This window comes from Leptopilina heterotoma, unplaced genomic scaffold (genome assembly GCF_015476425.1).
Source record: "Leptopilina heterotoma isolate Lh14 unplaced genomic scaffold, ASM1547642v1 Lhet_271, whole genome shotgun sequence".
NCBI classification, from domain to species: domain Eukaryota; kingdom Metazoa; phylum Arthropoda; class Insecta; order Hymenoptera; family Figitidae; genus Leptopilina; species Leptopilina heterotoma.
The window spans coordinates 427,636-439,683 of NW_025110980.1; the positions used below are offsets into that span (position 1 = coordinate 427,636).

The window sequence follows — 12,048 nt, forward strand, 5'->3', positions numbered from 1 at the left end:
TAGGCCAACCTTGACTACATTCCCCTATAAATATATTATTAATTGTAACTTTCATATTTAAAAAAGTTAAATGGGAAATTTTTTTTTATAAATGTTTTCAAAATTATTATAGATAATTAATAAATAATAATTAAAATGTGCAATAAATATTCCTGACACTGCATCATATTTAATAATTTTATTAATTATGTTAATTTTTAATATTAATTTAATTAATTATTATTTATTTATTAATTAATTATTATAATTATTAATAATTATTATTGAATTAATAAATATTATTATAATTAATAATAATTATAATATTTAACATTAAAATTCATTATTATTCCAAATTATATTTATTTAAATAATATATTATTAATATATCTAATAATAAATGTTAATAATTTTGTTACTGAATAATAAAACATATCAATTATTTATCGATGTTTATTAAATTATTCATTAAATATTTTTAATTTTAAAATGTTTTAAAAGTTGAATTTTGTAATGATTATAATTTTATTATGAGTTATTTAATACTCATTTTTAATAATTAAAATAATTCAGGATTAGTGTATGTAAAATTTTTAGTCATAGTTTTCACTTTGCTCTTATAAGTAACAAAATATACGGCACTGGCATTAATATATTAGATTAGCCCGAGTTCTCATCGAGACTCAGTGGCCGTGCGGTTTAAATGGTTGCGTCAAGGACTACCGGAATGCGTCTGGGGCGGGGGGACGTGAGTTCGATCCCACATGCAAGCGGATTTTTTCATTATAAGGTAAAAGCACCAGTACTTGGACACTTTTGAGATAGAAGCAAATTTAGCAACGATTTTTAAAAAAATAGTATAGTTTTACTTGCCAAACTTTTTATATTTCGTTTGTATTATGATTGAAGAATTCAAATTAAAAAAATTAGTCTAAATTTTTACTTTAGTTAAATATAAATCTAGAAAATAACTAATTGCTTCTTTACCGTAATAGTTGGACATGCCTTTTTAGAGGGTCCAGTTGGTCCAGTAGTTGGACATTATAAGAAAATACGCATGATATTTATTTACATACAATGTTTGCATTTGTATATTAGATAATATTGTCAGCTATTAAATTTATTAGTTAGTCATTTTATGTTAATTAATTCATTATTTAATTAGATTAAAGCCTGTTAAGTTTTTGTCCAGCTACTGGTGCTGTTGGTTTTTGAGGTTATGAAGCAGAAGGTAAACTTGGACACTCATTTTGAGTAGTTCGAGACTTATAATTTTTTTTGATAAATTTTGAGCTTAGAAATTAAAAAATTGAATTATAGCCAACAGAGATCCAAAAGCTAATATTAAAAAACGGCATATATTATTTTTTCATTTACATTGAAAGCAGTTTTAATTCTTTTTGTTACTGTCCATCTATTGGTTCCATTTTGTGCAATGTCCAGGTACTGGTGCTTTTACCTTAAGCGTTTACATAAAATAATAAAATTACTATTTAATCTGTATAATTAATAAGTGTTGTGAAAAAAAACTTGTGAACTTGTTTGTAAATAATATTAAAAGTCTGTTAAAAATGAAGTTAAAAAATGTACCAATTATCACAAATTGTCTTTTTTTGCTAAAATTATTTTTCAATATTATTATGTTAAATGGCATTTATTGTTAGTAATATAATATTTATATGAAAATAATATAATTATTATAATAATAACTTATTGTCATTAAATATGTAAATACATATATATTAATAACAATACTGTTTATTATTAATAATAATAATAATTAATATATTCACGTTATATTGAATGAACGCGTGAGAAGCGTGTAAATTTGGGAACAGTGGAAGCAGTCTTGTTCAGTCCTGCTTTTGGCTTTCGCAGCATTGATTGAAGATTGAACGCCAGTCTTCAACAAAGACTGAGCATCAGGTTTATATCGATGTTACTATTCCGGACTCAAGGAGCCTTGCTTTCGCTGTCCCACCAATCTTCAACCAATACTGACCAAGCCTCAATCAAGCTTCGTAAAGCCTGAACTCACTGTCAGCTCGCGCCTGGGTCTTAATCGTTCTGAGACATAAATAAGATTCAATTTTGATAGAAGAGTAACTTTCCTCACTTACACCCACAACTACTAAATTGTTTACAGTTCTTCTTTCCTCTATCCCACACGGAGAGAAAAATCAATCGTTTATAGCATGAAAAAAACTTTTACCGAAATCGCATAGGTCTCTTGCAATCGTAGTATGAAGAACTTTCATGCTAAAAAGCCCAGATATTTCTCTCCGTGCAGAGGGTGAACAAATCCTTTTAAATTATCAAATACATGTTAAAATTCTATTATACGCGATATCTTAATAAACTTGTATTACAGTAATTAATTAAGGGGGTCACCCCGTGTGGCAGACGTTTTTTAAGAGTTTTTTTTGGATTTTATTTTTAAGAACCATGGAAACTTGGGACTTCAAAATTTTTGCCATATATTCAGTTATATTTTAACAACAAATTAAAATTTTACAAGTAAAAATATTTTAATGATTCCGAATTATAAAACTGGAAAGTAATGATGATCATAAAAGCGCCGTCTATCGGCGTCCACAATACTGACTAATTGACTGAACTAAAATTAAAAAATCAAAAGGCATTTTAATCTGTGAGGATGTGGCTATAGCCGGAACTAGAATTATTTGAAAATATTAAAAATTGAATTTTTTACGCGACTTTGAAATTTTTTTTCAAAAAAACGTAATTTTTTTTGGTCTTTTTTCTTCCATAAAATAGAAACAACTTGACCTTTTTCAATTATCCTAGTTCGGGCGATAGTCATACATGTGCTGAACACTCCCTATAAATTTGTGCGATATTGGTCAAGCCGTTTTTGAGATATCATGGACGCCAGTTTAAAAAACACAGTTTAAAGAAAAACGCCTATCAAAGCTTAAGTAATACCCCAATGGGAAATAGCCATTAGTCTACCATTGGTGCATTAATGGCCCAATATTGAAAGCCATTGGTTTTCTCTAGGTTTATTATTGGCACCCAATAATGGACCACTAATGGTAAAATCGTGGGATGTCCACGCCGATGCCAATAATTGGCAATCATTATTGGCACATTATTGGCTGCCATTAAAAAACCAATAATAAAAAAAAATTTTTTATTAAATTTTATTAAATAATAAATTTATTTATTTAATAATAATAATAATAATAATTATTATTATTTATTATTATTAAAAATATTAATTTGTTTTATTAATTATTTTATAGAAATGGTTATTATTTTCTATCACATCGAAATGTGAATAACCCTTTCGTTCAGAGTCTAAAAATTATTTACCTCACATCCATCAGTGCAAAAATAGGAGAGGACAGGCAGAATAAAATTCCACAAATATTCGTGAGAATGCTGCCTCCTTATATACTTTTCAAGTTTCATGTTAGTTGCGAGAGAGTTTGAAACAACACCTCCTGCGGAGCGTTGAGCGAACTACATACAATTACTTACCGACGCTGCAGAAACTATCATGTAGTAAGTATGTAGTTCGCTCAACGCCCCATAGGAGGTGTTGCGCGAAACTCTCTCGGAACTAACATGAAACTTGAAAAGTATATAAGGAGGCAGCATTCTCACGAATATTTGTAGAATTTTATTCTGCCCGTCCTCTCCTATTTTTGCACTGATAAATGTGAGGTAAATAATTTTTAAACTCTGAACGAAAGGGTTATTCACATTTCGATGTGATAGAAAATAATAACCATTTCTATAAAATAATTAATTAAAAAAATTAATATTTTTAATAATAATAAATAATAATAATAATAAATAAAATAATTATTAAATAAATAAATTTATTATTTAACAAAATTTAATAAAAAACATTTTTTTTTATTATTGGTTTTTTTAATGACAGCCAATAATGTGCAAATAATGGTTTGCCAATTATTGGCATCGGCGTGGACATCCCACGATTTGAACATTAGTGGTCCATTATTGGGTGCCAATAATGGGACAATAATGGAATGGTGGCTCCCATTATTGGGCCATTAATGCGCCAATGGTTTTTTTCCCATTGGGACATTGTTCGCTTGGCAAGTCCTTGTCTTCTCAATGCTGTAACTTTCTTAGGATGTCAAATATCAAAAATCCTCTTTACCCACATATTCTACACATATAGTAGATGTGATTTATGAAAAAAAAATTTTTCGATTTTTTGAACCCATCACACGGGGTGACCCCCTTAAACTAGATGAAAACTGAATTTCACCGGGTCTGGGCCATATGTGTGTAACATGAAGGTGTCACGTTTTTAGTTGCCAATTTTCGTTAGGTTAAATTTCTAAAATATTGAAAATCGCTCAAATTGACTTCTTGTCAAATAATAATTCAAAGAAATAAAATTTCAGCTAAGAAATAATTCATTATAATATTGTTTCTGCCTATTAAAAATTCGTTTAATGACCTTTCCATTTAATAAAAATTCTAGCAATTGAAAATGTTGATAAATTAAAATTCGATTTAATGTAAATTCTGTCAAATGAAATTTCGATTGTATAAAAAGTTTGTATTATGAAAATACATTTAATGTTATTCATAGATACAAATTGCACAAGAAACAAAGGACTCTTCCACAAAGGAGGACAAAGGATATTTTGGTATTTGGAGGACAAAAAAGGACTTTATATTTTCCGAGAACAACCACAAATAAAAGTTCTGTTAACCCTTTGCTTTTGCTAACGACAAATAAAAGCAAAAATTTTGGAATTTACAACTTCGTATAAATAAAAAACTTTCAAGTATCATTTATATCAAAATTTATAAAAATCTCAAAATACGTTGCTTTCAACTTTATGAAGCTAAAGTCCGCAACGTTTTTAAAAACGAAAAATCAAAAAATAATTTTTTTTCAAGTTAAATTCATCTCTAATTTTCATGTGCCTACACGGAGAGAAAAATCAAGCGTTTGTAGTATGGAGACTTCCTATGCTAATTTTGTATGAACGTCCTGCTAAAGAGGCATGTTTTTATACCTCAGTTGCATGAAACATATACTAAAAAAGCATGGATCTCTTGCAATCGTAGTATACTGACGTCCCATGCGTTACAGGTAGAACTTTTATGCTGATAACGTAGAAATTTATACAAATACAGCAGAAGTTTTACGCATATTGCGCATGTGCATTCTTTTACGAAATAAGCTTAACTGTCCATACTACAAACGCTTGATTTTTCTCTCCGTGTACATTTTTAAGAAATTCATTGATACTTAAGATAAAATAATTAAAAAATAACATGTTTTAGAATAAAAAATAAAAAACCATCCCATTATTTTTTCGTTTTCGTTTTTAAAAACGTTGCGCACTTCAGCATCATTCAACTTTGATGAAAATTATATTAAAAAAAGCTTAGATTCTCTAGTTTCCACTATCTGAAGATTAGAATGGGCTTTTAGATTCGGAGAAAAATACAAAATAGTTTTTATTAAATTTTACATAGAATATAAAGTCAAACGTACGACTCAAATTAATTTTTTTTAACTATTATCAGGGCTCGGATCGACTTCAAGACTCAAAAAAAAGTCGCTTTAGTCGCATAAAATTTGCAAAAAAGTCGAAAAAAGTCGCATGGAATTTTAGAAAAAACGACAAAAAGGAAACACGAAATTGTCAAAATTGTAAAAAATCACATTTCTCGACAACACATACTTTAATATCAAACAATCCGGAATAAAGTTTAATAAAATTTAATAAAATTCAAAGCAAAATTTAAATTATTTTCAAAAAATTATTTTAAATTCTCCTCACAATTTCAATTATCTTTATAAATATCAAAATTCTTCATGATCCCCAAGTTTTGAACGTTCAAATGAACGAAATATTTTTTATTGAAGATATTTTTATAAATATTACTAATCACAAAAAATTTAAAAACTGAAATATTTACGGTTAGAAACTCAGTTATGAATTTTTTGGATAGTGACGCAAAATAATTGCAATAAAAATTTAATAATAATAAAATTTCTGCAAAATTCAATTACTTTTAAACATTTTTAAAGAAATCTGTTCAAAATTTCAATTATTTTTATAAATAATAAAATTCTTCTCTGAAATTTTATTATTTGTAAAAACAATAATAAAATTCTTTTCAAAATTTCAACTATCTTTATAAATAATAAAATTCTTCACAGAAATTCAATTAAATTCCAATATTTTTTTCAAATTCAAATTTTCTCGATAAAAATCTTTACAAAATTCAATTATCTTCAAAAGTAAGAAAATTCTTCTCCAAAATTCAATTACTTTTAAATATATTTTAAAAAATCTGTTCAAGATTTCAATTCTCTTCATAAATAATAAAATTTTTCTCTGAAATTTAATTATTTGTAAAAATAATAATAAAATTCTTTTCAAAATTTCAATTATCTTTATAAATAAAAAGATTCATCCTAGAAATTCTATTATTTTCAATTTTTTTTTTAAATGCCTTGTCAAAATTTTATTTATCTTCATAAATAATAAAATTCATCCGAGAAATTTAATTATTTTCAAAAGTTCTGATAAAATTCTCTGCAAAATTCAATTATCTTCAAAAGTAAGAAAATTCTTCGCAGAAATTCAATTATTTTTGAAATTTTTTTAAAATTCTCCTCAAAATTTCAATTATTTTTGTAAATATCAAAATTATTCTGCAAAATTCAATTAGGTACTTCCTAATGTTTTATAAATTTCTTCTCAATAATTCAATTATTTTCATAAAAAATAATTAAAAATTTTTTTTATAACTCGGTTATCTTTAATTTTAATAAAACATGAAGACATCGATTGCTCCGAGTCGAAGACTCGGAGTGATCGATTTCTTCATGTCTTATAACAATTTTTTATAAGTTGTTTAATTTCAAAAAGGTTTGAATTTGAATCTTTTGAAGAATTTTATTTCCTATGGAAAAATAATAATTAAATATTTATTTAAAAAAGAAGTTATTAATGTTTTCGAAAAATTTGAAAGAAATTTGTAAATAAATGTAACAGATCATTTTTTTTTACTAAAACTTTTTCCTTCAATTTTCTAAAAATTTTAAAAGTTTCACTTTCTAATTGACAAATAGAATTTATAAACATTTTTTTTCATTAATTTTTAAAAAACTTTAAATTTTATTAAAGCAATTGTAATTAAGAAATAGAAATGATCCAAATTGTTTCCGTATGAAAATTGAGAATTCTCTACAAAAATATTAAGAAACTCGAAAAAGTCGATTAGTCGCATTTTTTCACAAAAAAGTCGAAAAAAGTCACATTTCCTTAGAAAAGTCGAAAAAGTCGCACAATCCGAGCCCTGCTATTTTAACAAGATATTTTTGTATTTTTATTTTTTTCCGAATGTGCAATTTTCAACAAAATAGTAGGAACGGTTTGAAATGAAATGTCCCATAAACATTACAAAGAACATGGCATAGAATATCGAAATTTCACTAATGTTTTTAATATCACTCTATGAAAAATTAAATTTTCCGGATTTGAAAAAAAATCCTAAGGGTTTTCCCTATTCCCCGGTTTGCTAGACAGCCTTTCTGTTAAATATTAGTTTATATCTTTAATAATTATTAAAATAATGTTCAATATAAAGAATACTTTAACATTCTTCGTCTTTTTCTTCAAATTTTAACCCATTTCTCTGAGGAAGAAAAATGTTTATGAAATGAAGGTAGACTTTTTTTGTAAAAGAAGTCTTTCTTTTACGAAAAAGAATACCTATTTCGTTTTTAATGTGTGGAACAAAATGTGGAGGCGGGAATAGTCAAAACCCGAAAATGATATTTTTAAGGGTTGTCCAATTGCGCTTATTTATAAATGTGCATCTATACTTATTTTTCAAGTGAATGCTTAACATTTTAAATGAATGTTTCTGTAAGCCCTTAAAAAATTTTCTAGAACTCTGGTCTGGATTCGCCCCTGGTTTACTACTATAGATAATCGGCCTTACTGTATATGTACATGACATCATTTAGAATACAAGAAAGGCAATTTTGTAATCTCACATTCTCTGAGTTTAATAAGATCAAGGTAAGCTCATATTGTATTGTCTTTTAACGTCACTCATTTTATAATTATTGTATATGACTTTTATAATCTATAAATGACTCATCTTGTGTCTATTGTAATGTAAAAAAATTAATTTAACTATTTAATTTCAGTACACTTTCTTTCTCTCCCTCTATAATGGGGTCACATTTTTTCTCTATAAAGCGAACAGTGAAAAATGAATCTTGAGAAAATTCAATAAGATAGTGAAATATTGTTGAAAGGACTACATACATGTTTAATTTAGAATTTTAAGTAAATGTATATTGCTTTCTTTTAGTGGAAGCAAAGTTCGTTAGTAGTTCAAAAACAATGTTTTGAAAAAATATCCGCAAATGTGTATTTATAATTATATTAGACTTAATATTATGAAGCCAGAAAAATGTATAGTTTTTTAATTTTAGATCTTCTTGGGGAACATCATCTTGGTAGACTTACACAACTGTTTCTTTGGTATTGACCTATTGTAAAATACCAATTATGATAAAACATGAAATTATTGACTTTTTGAAAATTAAATATTTTGACAAAGATAAAATAAAAAAATTGTCTGTAACACAACTTGGCCGCTATTTTTAAAACCAAAATCGCTATAAAATAATTTGAAATGTTTTAGCAATTTTTAAAAGCTCTGTGATGTACTATATTATGTGGGATACATTTTGAATGGGATATTAATTGTTAATACTAAAAACAGCCTAAAGGTAATTACTAATGTATTTTATAGTAAATTTTTATATTAAAACTCTTGATTTTTGTCCAGTATTTGCCATAAATTATTTCTCTTGCTACTATATAAAAATACAAATACATTAAAATAATTTGTATTTATTTGAATTTAAACTACACAAGAAAGAAATGATTTTATTTATTATAAATTTTTTAATATTGATTTATGATTGCAACATTTTTTTCATAGCTTCTCATTAACTAAAGATTACTATTTGCTTTACAGTTTAGGAAAAAAGTCAATCCATGCAATTGATTTTCCATACATGCATCGGTAAGATGTGCCGAGATTCTCTTTAACTTACCGATTTCTTCCTCTTCACTTAGTAAGTTGTATATTCCCAATGCTCTATCCAAAAGGAGTAAAAGAATTGTTATTCCATGTTTGCGAAATACTGTTGCATTTTAACGATTCCACACTAACACGTCGCAAACCGAAAAGAATCAAAGATTTGAGGTAACGGCCACAACGGCGACGATGACGACACTTAACAAACATTGAGATTCGAGCTTGAATACTTGAGCACCTCCGCAACAGCGAATTCGTCTTGAGGAAGGCCCCAAGAAGAAAAAAACAATAAAAAAAAATATATATATATATATATACAAGTTTCGTGCAGCACTATCACATTACACTATATTGTAAATTTTTAGCGATTGTATTTATTTAGAAAATCTTTAACTTTATGTACACTTTTCCTATGTTTTGAGTGAAGAAGTGAAATGTTTAAATTTTCATCTTAACAGTTGCTGCTTTTATCATTGTTTTCTCTCTAATAAGAAACACTTGGAATTTAAGAAAGCTTGTGTGAGATCACTACTCTGTAATTGCTGATTCAATGTGAAATGGTCCTTGAATTCGAAATGGTTAAGAAAGAGTTAGTCAAAACTGAATCTTGCGACAACTATGGGTTATATCAACGACGATGTAGAACTTTTTCCAGCTCTGGGCACTCCAGGGTCAGCCGGCTGGATTCTATACTTTTACCTGTTGGAAATACTCAAGGACTCGAAGGTGGCTCTTATTCCTTTCTCTTATCCTTTCGCGCGCACCTTTATAATTCTTTCAGCATTTTTAAGTACTTTTAATTCTTGCACTCACGACTTGTATAAAATTTTTCTCAATTACTATATACATAATAATTCTACCATGTCAACTGACAAAAGACATAAGACTATTCTTAATACAAAAACAGTCTACTTTCTCAAGAACGCGAAATGTCCTCGGATCAACAATACCTTGAATCTTCCACTTCCGGCCTTTTTCTCTCTACCTCTTTTTCTTCTCCTCCTCCTCCAACTTGATTTGCGCTCGTTCTCCACTTCTTTTTTACCCTTATTCGTCTTCTTTCCAAGCTTAAATATTACAATGGTCAGCCAACCGTAGAGACATTTCCATCTATCTGCATTCTTTTTTATCAATCTTTCACTACTAAGCTTTCTATTCCCTCGATTTATTATTTATTCTTTTCCCATTTCATTTTTAAGAAACTGTGGGCAACACTTTCCTTCAAGGGCACGATGGCTTTATTTTTAGGCTGTGTCAGGAGAAACCTTTCAACTTTTTTTTCAGTTAGGATGAGTTACGTTCTTGTTATATAATCTCTTCTTACTCTACTCTTTTCTAATTCTCTGGCTGGCCTCACCTTCGCCTCTTTTACACTTCCTCTTGTAATAACTTCCTGTTGTATGCCTGTATATATAAACTACATACATCAATGAGGTTACGATAACGATAAAGTTGGAGACAGTGGCGAAAGCAAGGCAACCTGGAAGGGATATTTGGCTACTTTTCTGTCCTCCACGGGATCGGATTTTAACGCGCTCGCGCGGTTTAAGTTGAACTCGATGGTTTCAACTTTTACTTTCAGCTCTTACACAACACCAGCTTGCTCTACTGGTACGTACAAGCAATAACCGAAGTAAAAGAGGTTTGTTTCGTCGCTTCAATGCTTTTTTTTAAACAGAAAACTTTCTTTAATCCTTAATAACTTATAACCATTGTTAAACTGTCACAAACAATACACCAAAAATAAAAGTTTATTTTCAAAAAATCAGAGATTAGTTCCATCTCTATTAATAATTTTATTTCACAATTGAAAATTTAGCAGCTGGAACGTTTCAAAAAGTATAAACACTATTGCGCTTGCGCTCTTTTATGTCACAGATCCTCGTGTCTTCACTATAATTGAATTGAATGGAGCTTCAAGAAATAATAACACTGTGATTTTAAGAAGGTTTTGCCCTCCATACAGACGGAAATACACAATAATACTTAGAATTTGGTTTGAATAGAGATTGAAAGAAAAATTCCAATCATAGAAAAAAGTGCATCTAATAGAAAAAGTATTATTAAAAGAAAGACATTCACAAGGTCTTAAAAAAATAAGAGAGTTTGGCGGTCTCTCTTCGAAAACGTACTCTCAGAGAAAGGGTCTCTTCCGGTCCCCGCGGTGTACCTCACTGTTTCTCGCTCCGGCGTAACTTTTGCGCAAAGCGTAGATCCTCTCTCTCTCTCTCTCTCTCTCTCTCTTGTTCCCTCCTTCTCTTTCACTCTTCAAGTCGTAGGTAATCGAGTTTGGAGAGAGGTAGAAGCGGAGGTGGCAGCTATGATTCTGGTGGTAGTGGTGATGCCAACACTAATAAATCACTCGATAGTTATACATAAAAGTGCAACTATGTAATTCCCTAGGGAATCACTGTTTATTTCATTATATCCTTTTATTTCTGTAAATAAATTCATGATTTTCACAGAAAACTTGGAAATGCTCTCCTATATGCTTGCAACCACGTGATCGAAAAAAGAATGAATGTAAAAAGTGAGAATAATTATTAATTTTCGAAAATGCACACATCAGGTTTTGTATACTTCGTATTGTACTTGAAAGTTTGAGAATAATACTGCATAGCTTTGCTTTATTCATAAATAAGCACACAAGCTACTTGAAGAAGAAATTAAATCTAAACTACAAACTTTGTAAACTCATCTCACTTTCGTAGGAAACTGACTATCCATGTATTAGTGCCTCCCATACAAATGTATCCCCACCTAAACCTTTCCTCTCTCCCTTCCAAACAAACCTGAGACACGTACACGCGCCCTCCACCACCTCTTTATACTCAACAGCCTTCACACTCAGCTTTTAACTCTCCCTTTCCCCACCATACGACTCTCACTTACATTACAAATAGCTCTCTTGCCTAGACTTCTGGTTGAAAAGAGTATATGTGTTTTTATTCATGTGCACTGTACAGTTTCCAGTGT

The 12,048-nt window shown here is 28.7% G+C and overlaps 1 protein-coding gene across 3 annotated transcripts in view; it reads right to left on the reverse strand.

The window, feature by feature from the left end:
• Positions 1 to 11,766, reverse strand: part of LOC122503875 (transcription factor Ken 1) — a 163,120-nt gene extending 151,354 nt beyond the window's left edge. For all 3 annotated transcript variants that reach the window (XM_043614626.1, XM_043614625.1, XM_043614624.1), the window contains exon 1: positions 9,089 to 11,766. The gene's annotated coding sequence lies outside the window, so the exon portion shown is untranslated. The remainder of the gene's footprint in view (positions 1 to 9,088) is intronic.
• Between the last annotated feature and the right edge of the window lie 282 nt (positions 11,767 to 12,048).